This window comes from Glycine max, chromosome 2, assembly GCF_000004515.6.
Source record: "Glycine max cultivar Williams 82 chromosome 2, Glycine_max_v4.0, whole genome shotgun sequence".
NCBI lineage: Eukaryota > Viridiplantae > Streptophyta > Magnoliopsida > Fabales > Fabaceae > Glycine > Glycine max.
The window spans coordinates 43,037,143-43,048,088 of NC_016089.4; the positions used below are offsets into that span (position 1 = coordinate 43,037,143).

The following is a 10,946-nucleotide window of genomic DNA, read 5'->3' on the forward strand; positions in this document are numbered from 1 at the left end:
TGTGTCGATTTTGTTCCTCTCGAGGTAGATGAAATACACTTGAGAGGATAAAATGCAATAAACTTAATAATTATTAATTAGAAAACAATTGTTGACATTATAAATAATTTTAATTTTTGTTATATGAAAAAAAAAATTATATATTAATGATGTAATACAGTTTTATACTGATAATATATAAATATTAAAATCTTGTTATATATATATATATATATATATATATATATATATATATATTATTTTATCACAATTTTTAACTATTGATTGTTTAATAGTACAATTTATTTTCTAAAGTGTTCTTTATAAAAGAGAATATGATAGATAATTCAAATATTGTGAATGAAAATAAATGTGGGCCCAAGTAAGAATGTGTAACAATTTTAATATTAAAGTTTTGTAGGATAGGAGGAAGTCATGTAAGAGTCTTGTAAGATTTAATTGATAGTGAGTCACATACAATCTTCACAAGAGCCTTACACATATAGCATTCAAGTAACATTGAGACACAACCCTCGTATATAAAAGTTATTCACGAGATAATTTCAACATGGTATTAAGCTCTTTAATACTAAATATTTTAGAACATTTTGACATGAATTACGTGAGGAGGGAAACATGGATTCTCTGTTTTAGGTGCAAGAAATATTGTGATAACTGATAAGCATAATTTTGTCTAGGTGCTTTGATAAAGTTAGTGATATCAGAATCAGACAAGGGAAATGAGGAAGTAATTAAACTCATCATGAATACTTTTTCCACCCTGAAGACGTGCAGCATATGGTTCGCCCATGGACTAGTGAAAAGTATGAATCTATGGGGGATTTTTTTTCCTTGTCGGGTACCTTTGGGGTCTCAAATTTTTTTAAAAAATATTAATTTTAAATTCTAATACAAATAAATTTTTAAAAAAACTTAAAAAATCTCATTAATATAATATTCAAACTCAAATAATCATTATATTGTTAAACTTAAATGAACAAACAACATACACAATAAATTTAATTTAAAATAATACAAACATAATATTTTATAACAATACAAATAGTTCTGTACAAATATTTTTTTTATCATATTTTCAACCTTTAATATTTTTTATAATTATGTATGCGTTAAATAATTAAATATATTAAAAATAAAAAACTAGCATTTAATATTTAAAATATAAAATAACAATTAATATCAAGATAATTATGAAATTTTCTGAATGACTTGTGTGATCATTGTCCCTACCGTGTCCACGGGGAATATTGGAGAATATTTATCCTTATCTTCGTCTTCACCGAAAAAAATTCATGTATGTGGGATCAGACATAGGATAGTCCGGGATCCGGATCCAAATTGACACTCCTACACCGTTTCGTCCTATTTTACTCTTTCTCCCATGTTTCTTCTCTCCCACACCGTCGCCGCCACCACCATCTCCGATCTTTTCCCTTTCTTCACCAACAACAGAAACACAACCAGAAAACAAAAACGAGAGGAAAAAAAATCAAATTGTGATTCCCCTTAATCGAAGATGTAGAAACCTAGCAATTGATTGGACTTGGGAGTTGGCAGCAACGACGACTGTGGCGGCGGCATTTACAGTCCCTGTAGTGTTGTTGCAGTTCCCAAGCGACAAACGGTGGGGCGTTGGCGTCGGGAATCAACGATGGTGAGGCATCGAGGAAGGCCTTGAAAGAGAATTCAACCACTCGTTCCCAAATAATTATACTTCTATCACTGATTCACGAAATCTCAAACGCCAAGCATATAGAAACACACTCACTCGTTGCCAAATGATTATTTGCTCTCTGCATAGATCTTATTCATGATAAATTTAACAGTAACATAATTGTGAGAGAGAAATCATGAAAGGAATGTTCTCAATATGTATATCTTATTGAATGGAAAGCATCAAGCTATTAAATAGTCATACATTGCAGAGCAAAACAGAAAAATGCGATAAATAAGGAATTACTGCTAGTAGGCTCCTAACTGACAATACCTATTCAAAAGGAAATGAATCCCTAATAAAGTGGGATTTTATTAGACTTATTCCTAACAATTCCTCCCTTAAACTAAATTCTTTAATACAAAGAAGTTAGTTCACATCGTTCTTTGCACATACTCCAAGCATTGTGCGCAGCTTCAAAAAGACATCCTTCTTGAGAGGCTTTGTCATCACATTAACAATTTGTTCTGAAGTTTTACAGTGAATCAGTTATATCTTTCCAGCCTGTACAAGTTCTCAAAGAAAGTGAAAACGAACATCTATATGCTTGCTACGTCCATGCATTATTGGGTTTCTTGATAGTTTGATGGCAGAACTACTATCGCACTGAATAGTTATGAACTCTTGCTCAGTTTAATCAAGTGTCAAACCTCTTTAGCCAAATATGTTGACAGGAACATGATGTTGCTGCGATGAATTCTGTCTCTGTGGTTGACAAACTTACAATTGGTTGTTTCTTAGAACACCATGATATAGCTGCAGATCCAAAAAGGAAGACATTTCCAGTTGTACTTTTTTTATCATCCACATCCCGAGCATAGTCACTATCACTATATGCTATGAGTTTATCACTTCCTCCCTTCTTGTAAAAAATTCCAAAACTCAGTAGTTCCTTGTATATACCCCAGTACCCTCTTTGCTAGGTGTAGATGGAGCTGAGTGGGATGCTCCAGATACCTGTTTAAAAGACTTACAACAAACATCAAATCTGGACGAGTCGAAGTGAGATACGTAAGACAACTCACCATTTGCATGAAGCACATTTTATCAACATGTTTTCTTCCCTCATCCTTACAAATCTTAAAACCAGGAACAATTGGAGTTTGAACTGAGTTGTTCTGATTCATCCCAAACCGTTGTAACATCTCCTCAGCTTACTTTTTTTGACAGATAAAGATTCCACCTGATTTATGCAAGACTTCAAGACCCAAAAAATACTTCATTTTACCAAGATCAGTCATGTCAAACTCAAACATCATCGAGTTCTTAAACTCAGTAAACATTGACTAGTCATTTCTTGTAAACAGAAGATCGTCAACATATAAGCTTACAATGAGAATGCTGCCCCTTTTGTTTTGTTTAACAAAAAGAGTATGCTCATATTCACATTTTTTGAAACCTTCCTTAACAAAATATGCTTCAATGCGGTTGTACCAAGCATGTGGAGCCTGTTTAAGCCCATAAAGAGCTTTCTTTAATTTATACACCTTTTCTTCATTCCCCTTCTGCACATAACCACAAGGTTGCTCAACAAAGACATCTTCAGCTAATTCTCCATGTAAAAAGGTAGACTTCACATCTAGTTGATGTATAGCCCACCCTCTTTCTACTGTGAACGCAATTACCAACCATACAATCTCCATACGAGCTACTGGAGCAAAAACTTCTGTGTAATCTACACCATACTGCTGAGCATATCCTTTCACTACCAGCCTTGCTTTAACCTTGTCAACTTCTCCCTTTTCATTGAGTTTAGTCTTGTAAACCTACTTTACTCCAACTACTTTAGCTCCTTTTGGCCGATCAATTAATTCCCAGATGCCATTTTTCCCAATTGCCGCAATCTCTGCATCCATGGCATTTCTCCATTTTCAATCTTCACAACTTCTTCAAAATTGAGCGGGTCGGCACCAGCAGTATACAAGGTAAAGAATGCTGAGTAAAATGATATCTCTGCATCCATGGCATTTCTCCAATTTTCAATTTGCACAACTTCTTCAAAATTTAGCGGGTCGACACCAACAGTATACAAGGCAAAGAATGCTAAGTAAAATGCAGCCTCTTCTTCTGACAACCCTTCACCGAACACATAGTCTCTTAGCCAAGCTGGTTGCTTTCTACTCCTCCCTTTGACAAGAACTTCAGAAGTTTATTGATTAGTGACAAGAGACTCCTCCGGTTGTGCATCAACAACATCTTCTTCTATAGGAGATTCTTTGGAAACAACCTTTTCATCATTTTCCCATTCTAGCTCGCATATATCAGTTGACTCATGTTGTTTGTCCCATTCTCATTCTTCATTTTCTTCAAAAACCACATCTCTGCTTACTATAATCCTTTATGAGATAGGATCATAAAGCCTGTATGCCTTTGATTCTTCGTTGATTCCGAGTAAAACACACCTCAAGCTTTTCTTATCTAGTTTAGATCTCAAATTATCAAGTACGTGAGCATAAGAAACACAACCAAAAACATTGAAATGTTGGACTGATGGCTTAATTCCGCTCCAGACTTCTTCGAGTGTTGTGTCCTTCACCGCTAGCATTGGACTGCGGTTTAATACGTGCACAACCCAATTTACTGCTTTTAGCCATAAAGTTTTAGGCACTTTCTTTTCAGATAGCATGCTGCGAACCAAATTCATGATTATTCGATTCTTCCGTCTGCAACACCATTTTGTTGTGGTGAATATGCAGCTGTTAATTGTCTTTGCACTCCATGTGCATTGCAAAAGTTGTTGAATTCTTGAGATGTAAATTCTCCACCACGATCTGTGCGCAGCCCCTTGAGTGACATATTTGTTGCTTTCTCAACATGTAACTTGAAGCTTTTGAAAATAGTAAAAGCCTCTGATTTTTCTGCCAAAAAATAAACCCAAGTTTTGCGGCTGAAATAATCAATAAAGGTAAGCAAATACCTTTTCTTGTTATTTGAGGTTAGCTTAATTGGTCCGCAAATGTCTGCATGAACAAGCTGCAAAATCTGTGAAGCTCTCCAAGAACTTTTCATGGGAAATGAATCTCGATGTTGTTTTCCCACCAGACAATCTTTGCACAGCTTAGAGGGTGGCTTAAGTAGTGGTAAACCTTCCACCATTCCTTTTTGTTGCAAAGTCTATAAGCCTTTAAAACTTAAGTGTCCAAACCTGCAATGCCACAGTTGTGCTACATCTTCCATAACTGTGTTAAAACAAGTGGGTGCTACAGGAAAAGAGATGGCATGCAAGATAAACATCCGATTCGATGACATATTAGATTTCATAATCAAACCTTTGTTTGGATGATATATTTTGCATTGTCCTTGTTGAAATAAAATGCTCAGCCCCTTCTCTTGCAATTGTCCCAGACTCAGTAAATTGTTCTTCAATTCCGGAACATAAAAAACCCCCGAGATAATGCTGATAACTCCATTTACATCAAGTCTGATGTTGCCTTTTCCATTAACCACCATGTTCGAATTATTTCCCAGCTTCATTGAATTTGAAAAATTCTCATCAAGCTCAGAAAAATATTCCTTTTTTCCACACATATGATTACTGCACCCAGAGTCAAGAAACCACACATATGTCTTTTGCTGCTTCTTTTCTTCAATATAAGCCATTAATAACATGTGTTCTTCACTTTCTGCCTGACTTTCTGTAAAATTTGACACCCATTTCTTACATTCCCATTGAAAGTGCCCGAGCTTGTGACAATTATAGCATTCCACGGTTGCTTTATCAACATTTTGTCTACTTTGTCCACAACCTCTACCTCCAAAATTCCAACACCCTCTTCCGCGTCTAGTAGGACTAGCATATTGGCTACCATGAGCCACCTTCAGAGCATGTTCTTCATGGATAGTATTACTCATGCGTTGTTCATGCACAAGCAAACTTCTCTGCAGCTCATCAATTGACAGCATACTTGTTTCCTTGGATTCTTCAATTGAACAAACAACATAATTGAACTTTGGTGTCATTGACCTTAAAACCTTTTCCACCACAACAATGTCTTTCACATCTTCACCATTGGCTTTCATCTTGTTACTGATGACAAGAACACGAGCAAGGTACTCATTCACTGATTCTCCTTCCTTCATGTGAGCGGTTTCAAACTCCTTTCGCAAAGCCTGGAGATGAGCATGCTTGACTCGGTTTGTTCCTTCATATTTTTGCTTCATGGAGTACCAAATACTCTTTGATGTATCTTTTTTAATTATAGTTTCCAAAATTGAACGATCTAAAGCCTGAAACAGATAGTTCTTAGCTTTAAGATCTTTCAATTTCTGCTCTTCATAAGTTTTCTTTTGTGCCTCGAACATAATGACACCTTTTGCTGTTGCAGAAACTCCATTTTCCACCACAACCCAATACTCCTTTGAGCGAGGAAAATTCTCCATAATCATTTTCCAATGACTATAGTGACCATCAAATCGTGGCATTGCTGGTTGAACAAAAGCACCCTCCGTAGCCATTGTCGTTGCCTAAATCCGAGAAGATTGCCGCTTCTACAGAGCCCCTTGCGAGGCTCTGATACCAAATGATAAATTTAACAATAACGTAACTGTGTGTGTGAGAGAGAGATCTTGAAAGGAATGTTCTCAATGTGTATATCTTATTGAATGGAAAGCATCAGGCTATTGAATAGCCATACATCGCAGAGCAAAACAGAAAGATAGCAAACTAGAAAAATGCGATAAATAAGAAATTACTGCTAGTAGACTCCTAATTGATAAGACCTATTCTAAAGGAAATGAATCCCTAATAAAGTGGAATTTTATTAGACTTATTCCTAACAATTCAAACATCTTCATTTCAAGTCTGACAATATCGATGATTGCGCCAACGACCTCTGCCACTAGGGTTCCTTTCTTAGCGTAGTCATGGTTGTATATCTATCTTTTTTAATGAAGGGTTAAAATGGTCTATTCATAAAGTATTTCATTTTAGTATATTTTTTAACCAAATAAATATCCAATTACTATTTTATAATCTGCACCGTTCAATTGTTTCATTTTATATCCAACGGTGAGAGACGAGGGTAAAATGAACTTTTTGACTTACAAAAAATAATAGTCCACGGTGAACCATCTATTGGCAATTTTTTTACGGTGGATCAGTGTACTATGTGGTCCACCGGTGGGGAAGGCTTTACTGGCCGTTGCATTTATTTTTTTAAAAATTGAGCGGTTCAGATTGTCTTAAATATGAAATGAATAGGGAATATGCACAAATGTTGAACAGTACAAGCGAATTCTTCCGAAATCAGTGTAGAATAGATTTGAAATCATTTATCATTTATTAAAATTGTGGGTTGTTAGTCCCTTATCGGGTATTTATTTATCTATAATCTATCTATAACAATTAACAATTAAAAAAAAGTCAATTATAAAAACCGTTGAATCTTTTTTATTTTCAAAATTCAATAATTAATAATTATCTATAATCTATAACCATTACAATTAAAAAACATCAAATTTAAAAATTATTGGTTGTTAGTCCTTTTATTTTCAAAATTTAACATTTCACAATTATAAACCGTTAATTTTAAAAACCGTCGAATCTTTTTTATTTTCAAAATTTAACAATTAATAATGAAAAATATAAATGAAGGAATTGCATCAATAGAAATCACATATCAAAAGGAGAATAAGACAAATGACAAGCAAATAACAACTTTTCAACATTAACTCAACTTAGAAGTCAGAAATGTATAACATATTGATATATTGATGTGAAGTTCAAATGTGTTTTCAGCCTAAAGTATATGGATCAGACACACGCGCCATATAGACCTTAGGAAAATAAAGTAGAAATCAAGTAGTATTAAAGGTTTGTCATAATTTGTTTTTCGAGTTATCTTTTTTACCTATTTGTCATGACATATTTTATATTATATTCTTCAACTATCTGAAAAAAAATTACTCTTGAATGGTTATTGACTACTATTGTCTTAAAAATATAATTTAATGAGTAATATAACTTATTAAAAAAATATTTAACAAATCTTTGTGGATAACATATAAATGGTAGTAAAAAGAAGTGTAGATACAAAGAAGTAAAAATATAAAAAAAAAATGACGTACGAAACACAAAAAGAAAAACAAAATAAAGGAAAAATGCAAAAAAGAAAAAAAAAACGAAAAAGTAAGAACGGAAAGAAAAAGAACTAAAGGAAAAAAGTAAAACACGAAAAGGAATTAAAAACGTAAAAGAATTTTATTAGGCTTAACCATTATAATAAACTGTTCTGAACTTTTTAAACAGTACTTTTTTATCCTATTTACATGGTTCCCGGGTGCATTTGAGGCAGTGGTCCACCGTAGAATCATCTTTTATTAGAATTTAAAATTTAAAGTGAAAATATTTTCTTTTCAAATATGTCACCTCAAACACAAACAGGAGGCTACTAACTTTATTTTTAACAATGTTATTAATTTAATATATAATTAATTATAGTAAAAGAAAGAAAAATTAGGAAACACTATATCTAAATACTATGTGAGTTTAAATTTTATATATTATTGGTATAAAATATTTTTAAATAGGAATTTATCTTTTTACATATTATATTAACAAATAAGACTATATAATAAATAATTAAATTATATTAAATATTGGTGTAAAAGTATTTTTAATTTCAGGGCATATAAATTAACGCATGATATATTTAATGAAGAATATCATCGATATAAAAAATTCAACAATCCATCTATTTTACCAATAATCGACATATTTAGCTTAGAGCAAAATGAAAAGTTAATAATAATAGTATAAAAATTTAGTCATCTTATTTTAGTTTTTCTTTACAATACATTTATTATCGTGACAATTGCTTGAATAAAAAGTTGTTTTATTTGTTTGGTGTGTTCTCATCAAAATGATCCTCCAAAAAACACTTGTCATAACAATATTTGTAATAAATTAGATTAGCGTTTGTTTGTTTGCTCTATCAGTTGCCTTAAGAAAGCTGCAAGTACAATATAAATAGCTTTATGCCATAACATTCTACAAATCACCCATTTTTTAAAAGAAGTGGAAGAAAGGCATAGATAAGAAGGGAAGATAAAAATGAGTTTTTCATGGAGTATGACCACATTAGCTTTGCTACTATTGCTAGCTTCATATGTCAAAGTTCAAGCTAACCTTTTTGATATAAGAAAATATGGTGTAGTACCTAATTTAGACATAACCATGGTAAGATCAAATCAAGTTTTAACAATTGAAAAACATTTTTTTTATATGTAAATCCCATAATTAAAAAAGTTATAAGATGAATTTTTGTCTTGATTTTTCTAATTTTTTGTTTGGCTTGTTCTTCAGGCTTTGCAAAAAGCTTGGACACATGCATGTGCATCAATGACTACAAGCAAAATTGTGATTCCTAACGGTAAATACAAGTTGAGACAAATAGACTTTATGGGACCTTGCAAGGCTCCTATTGAGGTCCAGGTTAATGGGTTAATTAAAACTCCAAGAAATCTATTTCACATTAATGGACAAGAACAATGAGTTAGATTTGGATATATTAATTTCTTAACCTTATCCGGTAATGGAACTTTTCATGGTCGAGGAAAAATGGCTTGGAAACAAAATAATTGTTCAGCAAATTACAAGAATTGCAAGAAACTTGCCATGGTAAATATAATCAAGTATTTACTTAATATATATTGAAATTAGTATGTACTAATGCATTTTCATTACATTTCCTAACAATTAACTATTATGTACTTTTGGTAATATTTTTTGCAGAATTTTGGTTTTGGCTTTGTCAATAATTTAATAATTATGGACATAACTTTAAAGGATAGCAAATATTTTCATGTGAATATTTTTGGGTGCAAGAACATTACATTTACAAACTTCAGAGTTAGCTCAACTACATATAATCCCAATACTGATAGAATTCACATTGGAAAATTAACTCAAGTGAAGATTACTAACTCACAAATTGGCACTGGCGATGATTGCATATCACTGGGTGATGGGAGCAAAGAAGTAACTATCCTAAATGTAACATGTGGGCCTGAACATGGTATTAGTGTTGGAAGCTTAGAAAAATATTCAAATGAAGATTCTGTAGAGGATCTTATTGTCAAGAATTGTACACTAAAAAACACAAACAATGGTCTAAGGATCAAAACTTGGCCTAGTACCCTAATAACTTCTCTTGCATCTGATTAACATTTTGAAGATATCATAATGATTAATGTCAGCAACCCTATAATTATAAATCAAGAGTACTCCCATGGAATCAATGCTCAAAACAGGTATATAACCAAATGTCACTTTTCAACATAGGTAGCCATGAGAATGTAAGAAAAAATAATAAATGTTAATCATATAATTATATATAAATGGTCATGATTGATTTTACTTAAATATAATCTTGACTATTTATTTACAGTTATGTAAATAGACATATGCACACATATCACTTAGATAAATAATTGATTAATTTACTTCTAACTTTTTTATTTATTTATGGTTTCAATGTTTAGAGTCCATCAAAAATAAAGATAAGCAAAGTCACTTTCAAAAATATTAGAGGAACTTCAGCAACTCAAGAAAGGATAACTCTTATTTGTAGCAGTGGTGTTCCATGTGAAACTGTGGAGCTCAGTGACATAAATCTAAGATTTAATGATATCATTTTAGCAACTGCGAAATGTGCAAATGTCAAGCCTAATTTTGAAGGGAAAGCACCAATATGTGCAACTTAGATAGATGCAAGCTATTCTTTATTTAGCCTACCATATTTAATTTGAGTAAATTAAACACTCAAATTTGTCCCCTAAAAATTTAATGGCAAACATGATACTCCTCAAAAAATATAAAAATTTGACCTTAATTCTTACAAGTACAAATTACAAATGTCGATTATGTTAATCTTTTTTAAGGACTACAAGTCTCATGATCATAGACTAATACAATCAATATTTATGATTTTTAAGAATTAATGTAAGATTTTGTATTATTGTGTTTAAATTTCTCAAGGACAAATTTTGGGTTTCATTCCCTTAATTGCCTAGGATGGATTGTTATGCCTTTGTAATTAATCATCGTAGTTACTTTTTTTTTCTCTTTGCTCGATTAATGGTAAAGAAATTTCACTCCTTCGTTTAGAACTACCATGTAACTTTGTACCAAAAGAAAAGAATTACCGTGTAACTTGTTACGTACATTGAATTTAAACTGATGATTACATGTTCATAACATGAATTTCCTTGTTATTATTTTCTTTTCTCACCC

The 10,946-nt window shown here is 32.2% G+C and overlaps 1 pseudogene; it reads left to right on the plus strand.

Moving 5' to 3' along the window:
• Positions 1-8,783: 8,783 nt before the first annotated feature.
• LOC100798617 (polygalacturonase-like) lies at positions 8,784-10,417 on the plus strand (annotated as a pseudogene).
• Positions 10,418-10,946: the final 529 nt, after the last annotated feature.